Source organism: Tamandua tetradactyla, chromosome 12 (assembly GCF_023851605.1).
Source record: "Tamandua tetradactyla isolate mTamTet1 chromosome 12, mTamTet1.pri, whole genome shotgun sequence".
Taxonomy (NCBI): Eukaryota; Metazoa; Chordata; class Mammalia; order Pilosa; family Myrmecophagidae; genus Tamandua; species Tamandua tetradactyla.
This window is the reverse complement of record NC_135338.1, coordinates 16,411,861-16,424,381: the sequence shown is the minus strand read 5'-3', so window position 1 is coordinate 16,424,381 and position 12,521 is coordinate 16,411,861. Positions and strand designations below refer to the sequence as shown.

General features: G+C 40.7%; 1 long non-coding RNA gene across 1 annotated transcript in view; it reads right to left on the bottom strand.

Annotated features, from left to right (window-relative positions):
• The window catches only part of LOC143651834 (uncharacterized), a 44,064-nt gene that overhangs the window by 1,698 nt on the left and 29,845 nt on the right, over positions 1 to 12,521 (bottom strand). The window contains exon 7 of the long non-coding RNA XR_013160263.1: positions 1,180 to 1,366. This is a non-coding gene — a long non-coding RNA (uncharacterized LOC143651834). The remainder of the gene's footprint in view (positions 1 to 1,179; positions 1,367 to 12,521) is intronic.

Sequence of the window (12,521 nt, the reverse complement as noted above, 5' to 3'; positions counted from 1 at the left end):
TATGCTACAATATTGCATTCTAAGCATAAGACGTGTAAGAATATTGTGGATCCAATATTATTACAACTTCATGAAGCGTAATAATATTCTAAGCATAATAATATTGTGGATCCAATACTATTACAACTTCATGAAGATACGTGCAAAAATTCCAAATTTACATCTAAAATTCTGACCTGTCTTCTCCTGATAACTTCACATCTTTAACTGAGAGCATATCTCCACTTGAGTATCTTTCAGTCACTTCAAATTCACTCCCCCTTATCTTTACCTACAGAAGAGTTTCTCCTTTAAACTTTCTCTGAGATTGCCAGTATAGCTTTTTTTTCCTATTACACAGACGCAAAGCTTACTATTATTTTTTGTCTCCCCTTCCTCCCTCCAACCTGGCAACTTCAGACAATCTATCACCAAGCTGATCCTCTTTCGTGGTACTCCTGAACTTCTCACTTCCCTTCCACTTCTACCAGTACCACACTAGGGGAGATCCTTCTTACCTATTGGGCCGTGTCTTGGCCAATAGCACTATGTCATTTAACTGTCTTCAAGTCTTTGTCATTTATTCTATACCAGGTAGCAGCAAAATGTCCTTGTAAAGGGCCAAATAGTAAATATTTTCAGCTTTCCAAGTCATATGGTTTCTGTCCCAACTATTTCAACACTTCCACTATAGTACAAAAGCTAGCCGCAGACAATGTGTAAACAAATGGGCACGGATATGTTCAGAACTTTATCTACAGAAATGGGCAGTGGGCTGGATTTGGCCTGTAGGGTGAAGTGTGCCAATCCCTGCTATAGAATAATACTGTATAGAATAATACAAAACACATGTATGAGCTCACACACAATTTTTTTTAAATGCACAAAACAAAATCATATATTTGTACATGCATATAATTATGTATATGCATTCAAAAGGATAAAAACCAAATTGTTAACTATGGTCATCAGTGTGAAAGGAAATAGGACTGGTGAGTAAGAGGAGTAAAACAGGACTTGTTTGCAATTACATAATTCTGTACTACTTGAATTTTTAAAGAATTATATAATTTTTTTAACTAAAAGTTTTAATGTATGAGGAAAGATTACGTTGTGTTTAGGAGAACAGGGACAATGATAATTTGATAAGATAAATGTTTAAATGTCGGAGTTTAATAAAATTCAAGTGTGACACTGAACCTTTCAATTTTGGACTGAGTCCTTGTTCTTCCATTCTCCTGTGTTTTATCATCCTCTTTCTTGGGTGGAATTATTGTTGGCTCCAAACCAAACAATTCTTGAAGGCGTCCATAAAGATCCGAACGATTGTAGACATGAAATTCAAAATCATTGACTGTGATGTATAATCTGGTTTCTGCCTTTGGATCTACAGATGCAAGTTACAAATAAAGGAGGTTTTAGTCAATTACTTCTTTCACAGCTAAGTAAAACTCACATGACTCAACAAAAATAAGATAATTATAGAGATGTAAATTAAAAGAAATACAAAACACTAACAAAAGAATGGAAAAGAGTTCATCTTACTCTAGTTCTTTATCATTCTAAAAGCAACCTGAATTTATAGATTCTAGTTATATAATGACTAAATTTTAAAACGTTTGCTAATTTTTGCATAGGGTAAAATAAAATAAAATTTTCCTTAACATAGCTATAAGTTTATACTAAAACATACATAGTAAAACATTAAAAGAGTGATGCATTTAAACATCACATTATATTAAACTTTTGTGTCACAGAAACTAAGATTTTTCAGAAAAACTAACTCGTGTTTAAAAATTACACACTAGAAGGTACATTAAGGAAACAGCGTACAATAGTGCACTGCTCTGAAACAGAGAAAAATAATCAGCATCACATGCCTACAAGAGAGTCAGAAGAAAGACGCCATTCCGAGTGCTTTCTGCTATTAAATGAATCACACACATTTTTCTGAGGTAATTGTTTCATCCCTTTTTCTTGATATGGATCAAATTTATAAATTAAAATACTAGGGAACACAATGGTTTTTGATATATGTGATGCAGTCTTTGACCTGATAGGGATAAATATCATTATATATTTTAAACAAGTAAATCAAACTCTACCACTTACTAAGTTTTAAACCTTTCTTCAGTAATAACATAAATCTCACCAGGATTCCAGGGACAGACATCCAGCTGCCCACTCAACATCACCACTTTGATGTCTAATGCATCACCTGAAGCAGCTGGTCAAAGTGACTTTCCCACCCAAACCTACTCCACCTTATTAACAGTGAGTCCATCTTCATCACAGCTCAGACCAAACACTTTACGGCTCTCTCTCTCTCTCTCACATCCCAGATAGAACCTTTCAGCCAATTCTGTCCACTTTTCTTCCAACATACATCAAGAATCCAAACCCTTTCCCCATCAACACTGCTACCACCCCGGCCCAATTATCTCCCAAAGTAATCTCTCCCCGCTTTTGTCCTTGTTCCTCCTAAGCCTAACACATGGGCCAGATCTTTTTTAACCAAATCTAAGATCATGTCGTTGCCCTGTTCCAAATCTTCTGATGACATCCCATCTCATTCAGAGAAATATCAAGGTATTTTAAATGGCCTGTAACATCCTAGGGGACCCACACTCCTCCCACCTTCGAATCCTCTGCTCCAATGCACAATCCAACTATCCCAGTCTCTGACTGAGACAGTATACAATAGGGCACTGTCATGGTCAGGTTCATGTGTCAACTTAGCCAGGTGGTGGTGCCCCATTGTCTGGACAAATGCTGGCCTGTCTCTTGTTGTGAGGACATTTGAGGGACTCAAATCATAACCACACTGGCTGCATCCACAATTGACTTCATTTGCTGTGAGGACATCTCAGAGAGTTAAATCATAACCATGTTGGCTGTATCTACAGCTGACTGCATTTGCAGTTAGCTAAGGGGAGTGTCTTCTGCAATAAATAACCTTAATCTATTCACCAGAAGGCTTTTAAGGAGGATTCAGAAGACCAGTCAGATTCCCATTTCAGCCAGCCAGCTTCTCCTGAGAGTTCACTGAGGACCTTCCTTGGAGCTGCCAGCTCAGCCCGCCTACAGATCTTGGGCTCCTACATCCCCATAGCTGCCTGAGACACTTTTATAAATTTTCTATTTACAGATCTCTCCTGCTGAATCTGATTGTCTAGAGAACCCTAGCTAATACAGGCATCAGGCTGTTATCCCTGGTCTTCAATTCAGCTCTGAAAGAGTTAAAAGACAACTGCAAGTCTTTTGTTTCTTAGCTAGTTCCAAAGGAATGAATGCAAACAGCAAACTTCAGGTGCAAATTTTCTGGGACAAAAATTTCCCTAAACCGTAAAAAACTTGTAAAATTCTGGACCCAAAACAAATTCTTAATGATCAGAAGCAAAGGGTCATAAAGATTTTTAACCATCTGCCCAAAGACAAATTTTAGGTTATGTGACAGCAAACCAGGAGCTATCTCTTCCATCAGCTATCTCCTCCTAAAACAAAACACCTGCTGTCATGGTCAGGTTCATGTGTCAACTTGGCCAAGTGGTGGTGCCCGCTTGTCTGGTTGGGCAAGTGTTGCCCTGTCTCTTGCAATGAAGACATTTCATAGAATTAAATCATTATCACGTGGGCTATATCCACAGCTGATTCCATTTGTAATCAGCCAAGGGGAGTAGTGTCTTTTGCAATGAGTGATGCTTAATCTATTCACTGGAAGCCTTCTAAGGAGGATTCAGAAGAGAGAGGCTCTCTTCCTGCTTTGGCTGGTGAGACTCTCCTGTGGAGTTCATCCAGACCCTCCATCAGAATTGTCAGCTTCACAGCCTGCCCTGCAGATTTTGGACTCTGCATTCCCACGGTCACGTGAGACACTTTTATAAATTATATATTTACAAGTGTTCCCTGTTGATTCTGCTTCTCTAAATAATCCTAACTAATACACCTTCCTGGCACCCACAGACCACCATGGGAACTTGTACAAAGAAGACACCTGGTGCTCAAAGGTTACTATGGTAACTGCTACCTCAAGACTTCCTACAAAGCCAACTAAACCCAACCCACACAGTGTGTCTCCCTCTCTTGGGCACATCCACGTTAACATCTTTAACGTGCATTTTCTCTTTTTAATAAACTTCTCTTCTTAATAAACTTTACTACTTATTCCTTCTGGCCCTCTCATCTCTAAATTCTTTTAGTTTCAAAACTAGTGAGACTGGATTGGGCTCAGCTGGAACCATTGCCAACAGGGCACCAATTACAAGGCAAACCATGAAGTATTCTTACATCAAACATTCACAATGGCTCATTTCCTTACCTGCATCATGTTTCTGCTTAACTTTCCCCAATTAATGAAGCCTCGCCTGGATCATTTATGTAAAATAGAAACCTCTCTGCAAACAAGCACTCCCCTGTTTCACTGCCCTTGCTTTTATTTTCCTCAATGCCATATTTTCTTCATGCATCTTCAATGCGATATATATTTACTTGTTTATTATCTATATCCATCCCCCACTGGAACGTAGTAAGCACAACAAGGGCAGGGACTTTGTTTCACTGTTGTTTTCCTGGTGAACAATGCTAATTACATAAAAGTGCTCATGTGTATGAGAGAATAATAGAGCATCTTCCTACAAGCTGTACTGCTACAAACAAAAGATCCACAAATAAAACAGACCTTAGCTGAGGATTTTCAAAACCCCAGCAAGTAGAAGCCTAACAAATACTAAAAGAAACAAGTTTATCTTCCTAGGTTGATGTACTCAAGTAGAAATTATTATACAAGCTTTCAAAGTCATAAAAAACTCAGGATCAAAATTTACCTCAAAAGTCATTTTAGCCTTTTGTTTCCAAATTTACCTACTGAATGCTTACCAGCAATCCCAGAATACAAATGTCCTTATTATTAGGGATATGTTAGAAAGGTTGGTGCATGAGCTGCAGAAGCAGCAAGGGAAAATAAAGACCCTTGACTAGCCCATAATTGAATCAGTAGTGATGAAAAAACAATGCTAACTATATAAAAATGGGTAAACAAATACTCTTAATTTCATCACCAACCTGCTGGATATGTACAATGCATAGTAATCATTCAGTATAACAGACTTGATATGACATTAATTTACCAAAGAAGCCATACTGGTCAAGGTTCTCTAGAGAAAACAGAACCAACAGGAGTTATCTGTAAATATGAGATTTATAACAGTGTTTCAAGCAACTGTAGAGATGCTAGAGTCCAAAATTTGTAGGGCAGGCTGCAGGGCTGGAAAGTCGAGGAAAGTTCTCGACAAACTCAACAGGAGAAGCTGGCTGGCTAGCTGAAGAAACAATGAAAATTCGCTCTTCTTTACGTTTTTAACTGATTGGATTATGTCCAGCTGACTGGATCATCTGATTTGTGGAAGACACACACTTAGTTGACTGTAGATGTAATCAGCCACAGATGCAATCAACTGACTGATGATTTAATATCCAGTCTTCTGGTTTATCAATCAGCCATGAAATATCCTTGCAGCAACAGGCCAGCGCTTGCCTGACCAGACAAACTGGGCACCATCACCTGGTCAAGTTCACACCAGAATCTATCCATCATAGTCCAGCCCTTGTCAACTTGGCAGCTGACAATCTTTAAATAGAATACAATAACAGATATGTTTCATCTAACAATACTCAATTGTCCCACATACAAGCAGAAACACTATAGCTGGCCATGGTTCTCAGCCTGGTGGGATGACCCAAAGTTTCATTCCTGAAGTTTCTGGGCCATTGGTAGTCCTGCCCAGATTTGGCTGTGCCAGTTTTCCATTGACTTTAATCACAGGGCATGGTAGTACTAAGAGATGCCCTAGGGGATCTCCGTATTCCAGGAAAACTCTTACCTTCACTGTGTAGTTGCATTCCTATTTCCCACTGTGTAGTTGCATTCCTATTTCCCCTTGATAGGAACTATCACCCCAGCTATTATAGTAATTCCATTCATTGCCAACTGATTCAAAGGCATGAGAAGCCCAAAGTGGCCAGGTGGCTGACTTAACTTCCCATTCAATGGAATCATTGTTGTGTCTACTGATAGGAGCACACCTGCTTTTGGAACTAAGAACTGTATACTAGCAGAGCTTAAGACTGCATGGACAAAAAACAAAAATTTTCCTAGTGGTCATTAATATTATAGTGAGTGATGCTACTACCATTTTCACCCCTTGATTCCTGGCCCCACCATGGATCCTGGCTATGGGAGAAACAGCACCATACAGTGGGTGCTGATTCAGGAAATACACAGCCTCCTGGAGAACACTGCCCAAGTCCTGTAAGGTATTGATTACCACCGCGTTAGTATCAGGTGGTATTCAAAAGGCTATTCCTCTGTTCTATCAACCCAGCTGCTCTGGATGATAGGGAACATGGTAAGACCAGAGATTCCAGGAGCTTGTCCCTATTCCCACACTTAATTTGCAGTGAAGTGGGTTTTCTGATCAGAAGTAATCCTGTGTGGAATACTAAGATAAGGCATTCTTTAAGTGCAAAGATGGTAGTTTTGGTGGAAGCATTGCATGGAGGGAAGAGAAACCCATATCCAGAGAATTTGTCTATTCCAGTTAGAACAAATTCTGCCCCTTTCATGACAGAAGTGGTCCAATATAATTAACCTGATCAGGCTGATCACCTCAAGGGATTATGTCATATCTGGGACTGAGTGTGGGTCTCTGCTGCTGGCAGACTGGGCACTCAGCCCAGGATATAGCCAGGCTGGCCTTGGTGAGAGGAAGTCGATATTGCTGGGCCCATGCATAACCTCCATCCTCACAACCATGCCCCACTTTGTTCATGAGCCCACTGGGCAACAGCAGGAGTGGCAGGGGAAAGAGGTTCAATGGTATCCACAAAACGGGTCATCTTACCCAGTTGGTTATTAAAACATTCCTCTGCTGAAGTCACCCTGTGATGAGCATTCAAATGCAACAAGAATATCTTCATGTTTCTGCTCACTCAAAAAGATCTATCCAGATAACTCTTTCCAAGAACTCTTTGTCACCAATTTTCCAATTATGCTGCTTGCAAATCCCCAACCATCCAGCCAAACCATTAGCAACAGTCCATGAGTCAGTATACAAACTCACCTCTGGCCAGGTCACCTTCCATATAAAATGAATAACCAGGTGCACTGCTCGAAGTTCTGCCCACTGGGAGGATTTCTCCTCACCACTATCCTTCAAGGACACCCCAGAAAGGGGCATTAGTACTGCAGATGTCCACTTTCAGGTGGTACCTGCATACTGTGTAGAACCATCTGTAAATCGGACCCAAGTTTTCTCTTCTTCAGTCAAATGACTATAAGGAACTCCCCAAGAAGCAATAGCTCTGGGTTGGGAAAGAGAATGTGGCAGGACTGGCAGCCATGGGTATCGGGGCCACTTCTCATTGTGCCTTTAAGACCTTCTTGAGCCCTAGCTCTTATATACCATTTCCATTTTATGATGGAGTACTGCTGTACACACCCAACTTTATGGCCTGGTGGGTCAACACCCACCTCATTATAGGCAACTGAGGTCTCATGGTAATTGGGTGGCTCAAGTTAAGCATTCAATCTCTACTAAGGCCCAGTAGTAGGCCAAAAGCTGTTTCTCAAAAGGAGAGTAGTTATCTGCAGAGGATGGTAAGGATTTACTCCAAAATCCTAAGGGCCCCCATTGTGATTCTCCTTTAGGCACCTGTCAAAGGCTCCAGACAGCATCTCTATCTGCCACTGACACTTCCAGCACCATTGGATCTGCTGGATCATATGGCCCAAGTGGCAAACAGCTTGCACAGTAGCCTGAACCTGTCACAGTGCCTCTTCTTGTTCCATTCCTCAGTCAAAATTAGCAAATTTTCTGGTTATTTGGTAAATGGGCCAGAGTAGCACACCCAAATGAGGAATATGTTGTCCCCAAAAGAGACCAACTAGGTGTTGTACCTCTTTTTTGGTCGTAGAAGGGGCCAGTTACAACAGCTTATCCTTTACCTTAGAAGGGATATCCTGACATGCCCCACACCCCTGGTCATCTAGAAGTTTCACTCAGATGGTAGGTCCCTGTATTTTTGCTGGGTTTATCTGCCATTCCCCAACATGCAAATGCCTTACCAATAAGTCTAGAGTAGTTGCTACTTCTTGCTCACTAGGTCTAATAAGCGTGAACTCATCAATATAATAGACCAGTATGATGTCTTGAGGGAGGGAGAAACAATCAAGGTCGCTGTGGACAAAATTAGGACACAGGGCTGGAGAGATGATATATTCCTGAGGTAGAACTGTAAAGGTACACTGCTGACCTTGAGAAATGAACACAAATTGTTTCTAGTAATCTTTACTAACAGCCAGTGAGAAAAAAGCATTTGCCAAACCAATAGCTGCACACCAGGTACCAGGGGATGTACTGATTTGCTCAAGCAATGATACCACAGCTGGAACTGGAGTCACCACCTGGTTAAGTTTACAATAATCCACGGTCATCCTCCAAGTGCCATCTGTTTTCTGCCCAGGCCAAACAGGATCACTGAATAGAGATGTGGTGAGAATTACCACCTCTGTATCCTTCGAGTCCTTAAGAATGGTAATAATCTCCACAACCCCTCAAGGAATAGAGTATTATTTCTGATTTACAATTTTTTTGGGCGGGGGCAGTTCTAGTGGCTTCCACTTGGCCTTTCTTATCATAATAGCCCTCACTCCACAAGTCAGGGTACCAATGTGGGGATTCTGTCAGTTGCTGAGCATATCAATTCCAATTATGCATTCTGGAACTGGTGAAATAACCACAGAATGGGTCTAGGGACCAATAGTGTGAGACAGACCTGAGCAAAAACTCCATCAATCACCTGATCTCCATAAGCCCCTACCCTGACTGGTGGACCAAAGTGACATTTTGGGTCTCCTGGAATTTGTACTTCTAAACCAACATCTAATAAGCCATGAAATAGTTGATCATTTCCTTTTCCCTGATGTACAGTTACCCTGGTAAAAGGCTGTAGGTCTCCTTGAGGAAGGCTGGGAGGAAGGTTATCAGCGTAAATTTTTGGCAGCGTAACAGGGTCCTTCCCCAAGTATTCGGCCTTCCTCTCATTCAAGGAGCTCTGGGTCTGTAAACTATCTCAGGTCTGGGAACTGATTAAGGGGTCGTGACTCTGTTTTCATAATTCAAATTAGACATCTGTTCACTTGACCAAGAACTCTTCTGCTTACACAATTCAAACAAGAGCTTAGCAGTCTGCCCATCTATTTTACTTCCAGGTACCCCACAATCTACTAGCCGACGCCATAAGTCCTGTGAGTCAGATTATTCCAACTGCTGCCCATTATACTAGCTACAGCCAGCTTTTTTATGGTGATTAACTGTTGTCACATGGCTTCTGCCAACTCGGAATCCAATCATCCCCACTGTGTCTAAGGATTCCAGCTCAGTGGCAGCAGTTCACACAGAGACCTACAGAGAAGGACAACTACACAGCTCTTCAGGGACAAGGGAGTTAGTCTCAGAAATGTCATCTTCAAAGTCCTGGTAAAATGTATGCTCTGGACATTCCTGGAGTGTGTAAGGAGGTTTTCCATGATAAATCCACTCTAATACTCCCATCCCTTTAAGCCCCTGGATCCTCTCATCGATATTTATAACAGGGCAGTTCTGGCATTTCAACCTCAGGAATGTCTGCCACCTTCTGATGCATGTTTCAGCCAACCACCCAAACAAACTGGCAATCCCCTTTCTAGCCCCTCAATCTACAACACTGAATGCAGAATCTCTTTTTAGTGGGCCCATATCGATAAATTCAGCTTGATCATATTTTATATTCCTGCCACCATTATCCCACACCCTTAATATCCACTCCCACACATATTCCCCTGATTTCTGTTTATACAAATTGGAAAATTCATGCAGTTCTTTTGGAGTATAGTGTACCCTTTCATAGGCCTCAACTTTTGGGGCCTGATGTGACTTTAGTCTAGTCATAGGTCTTGAAGAAAAGTGGGGTGGTGGGGGTGGGTCATGAAAAGAATTTTAAGTGTCTTTCAAGCTAATTATCTCAGGGCATTCTATTGCAGTTTCATCTGGTGAAACCAGATTAATTGCTCCATACAGAAGGGTGTGGGCTGTTTACCCAGGGAGGTGGTTACAGGTTTAGGAGGCATTGAAAAGTTATTCTCTTTAGATGATAGTTGGCAGATTCCTCAGGGAAGACCGGAAGCCAGAAAGCTGTTTCTTCAAGGCAGGCTAGAGGCTGAGAAAATCTTTCCTTAGGGCAGTCTTCGGGCTGTTTCCTCAGGACAGACCATTACACGTCTATCTAGCAGAGACTCAGCAAAATTCATGGTTTCCATGTCCCTAATGCTTTCATTATTAACCCATACATATCCGTCCGATGTTTCAGAATCCTATTCTTTTCCAATCAAAGCCCTTACATTAACAGCAGATACTCTGCAATATTGATAATTCAGTTTACATTTTAAATCTGCAGCTCACACAGTGAGACTCTGAGTCTTGTTTTCAAAGATCTCAAGTCTGTGACTATAGGAAATAAGATTTTCTTTCAGAGTACACATAGAAACCTTTACATCTTTCATATAGTGTTCAAGTTGCAAATTTGAAGCCTTCAGCTCATCCCTTTCTCTCATAACTGTATCCAACATATCTAAGAACAACTAATCAACACCATCATACCTCTGAACTCCACAAGACTCCATTAAGGTGTCAAAACACTCTCACCCAGTCTTGCCTTATATAAGTGTATTATTAGCAGAATTAAATGGTGATAATTTTGTATCTTTATTGCCAACTCATGCAATGGACTGTCAGTACCATCTTGATTATTAGAAACAGAGTCATAAGTGCCTTTGAGTTAATCAGAGTAGAAAGCCAATTGCAAAACCCCATTTCTAAGAAGCTGTTTCTCAAGAACCACTCCTGATACCAAGCTGGATTAGTCAGGGTTCTCCAGAGAAAACAAAACCAACACAGGAGCTATCTGTAAATATAAGATTTATGAAAGTGTCGCACACAACCATGGGGATCCAAAATCCAATGGGCTGGCCTCAGGGCTGGCAACTCCAATGAAGGGTCTCAATGAACTCAACAAGAGAGGCTGGCTGGCTGAAAATGCAGTGAAAATTTTCTCTTCTTCCTTAAAGTCCTCAACTGATTGGATCAAATCCAACTGACTGAATTCTCTCATTTGTGTAAGACACACTCCTATCATGGGTGTAATCAGTCACAGACACAATCAACTGACTGATAATATAATAAATTGGCCTTCTGCTTTATCAACCAGCCATGAAATATTCTTGCAATAACAGTAAGGCATGGCTTGCCTGACCAAACATCTGGGTACTATCACAGGGACAAGGTGACATTAGAACCTAACCATAGGCATAAATATATAGGTATTAATTTCTGAAAGTATTTTGACAACACTGAGAAACACTACATACTTTAACCCTGTAAAACCCTTTCAACATTCCTTATCCCATTTTCCTGGTTTTACTAGTATATTTTTTGTTCTGCCTCTCCCTATCAGAATGTAAACTCTATGAAAACGGTTTGACTTGTTCTATGCACTATTTTATCCCTGATGTCTAAAACTGTCTGGTACATAGCAGATCCTCAGTAAATATTTACTCAATCAGTGAATACAAAATACTAAATGGTATTTTAACATTTAAGTAAATAGGATTGAACAAAATGATTGAATCACTATTTCTTTCAAAAAATCACTTTAGAAAAGTATTCAACAAATACAGAACCCATCACAGTTCTGAAGCACCTTTTGAGTTCATTTTCTTTTTTGTCATCTAATCCCCTATCATTCAAATTTTCCCAGTTGAGGTGCTTTGAGGGGTTCAAGACTTCAGTGGAGGAAGTAACTGAAGATGTGGTGGAGATAGTAGAGCTAAAATTAGAAGTGGGGTATGAAGCTATGACTGAATTGCCAAATCTTGTGATAAAACTTGAATGGATGATGTATTAGTTAGGGTTCTCTAGAGAAACAGAATCAACAGGGAACATTTGCAAATACAAAATTTATAAAAGTGCCTCACCTGACTGTAGGAATGCCGAGTCCAAAATCCATAGGGCAGGCTGCGAAGCCAATGACTCCGATGGATGCCCTGGATGAACTCCACAGGAGAGGCTCACCAGCCAAAGCAGGAATGGGGCCTGTCTCCTCTAAGTCCTCCTTAAAAGGCTTCCCGTGATTAGATTTAGCATCACTAATTGTAGAAGACACTCCCCTTTGGTTGATTACAAACAGAATCAGCTGTGGATGCAGCTGATGTGATCATGAACTAATCCTATGAAATGTTCTCACTGCAACAGGCAGGCCAGCACTTGCCCAATCAGATAAACAGGTACTACAACTTGGTCAAGTTGACATGTGTCCCTAACCATGACAGTCCACCCTTTGTCAACTTGGCACCTATATATATATATCACCTTAAACCATACTTAATTTCCAAATGAAAACAAATCAGCACACATTTTTTTCTTTTACCTGACAATACTCAACTGTCCTGC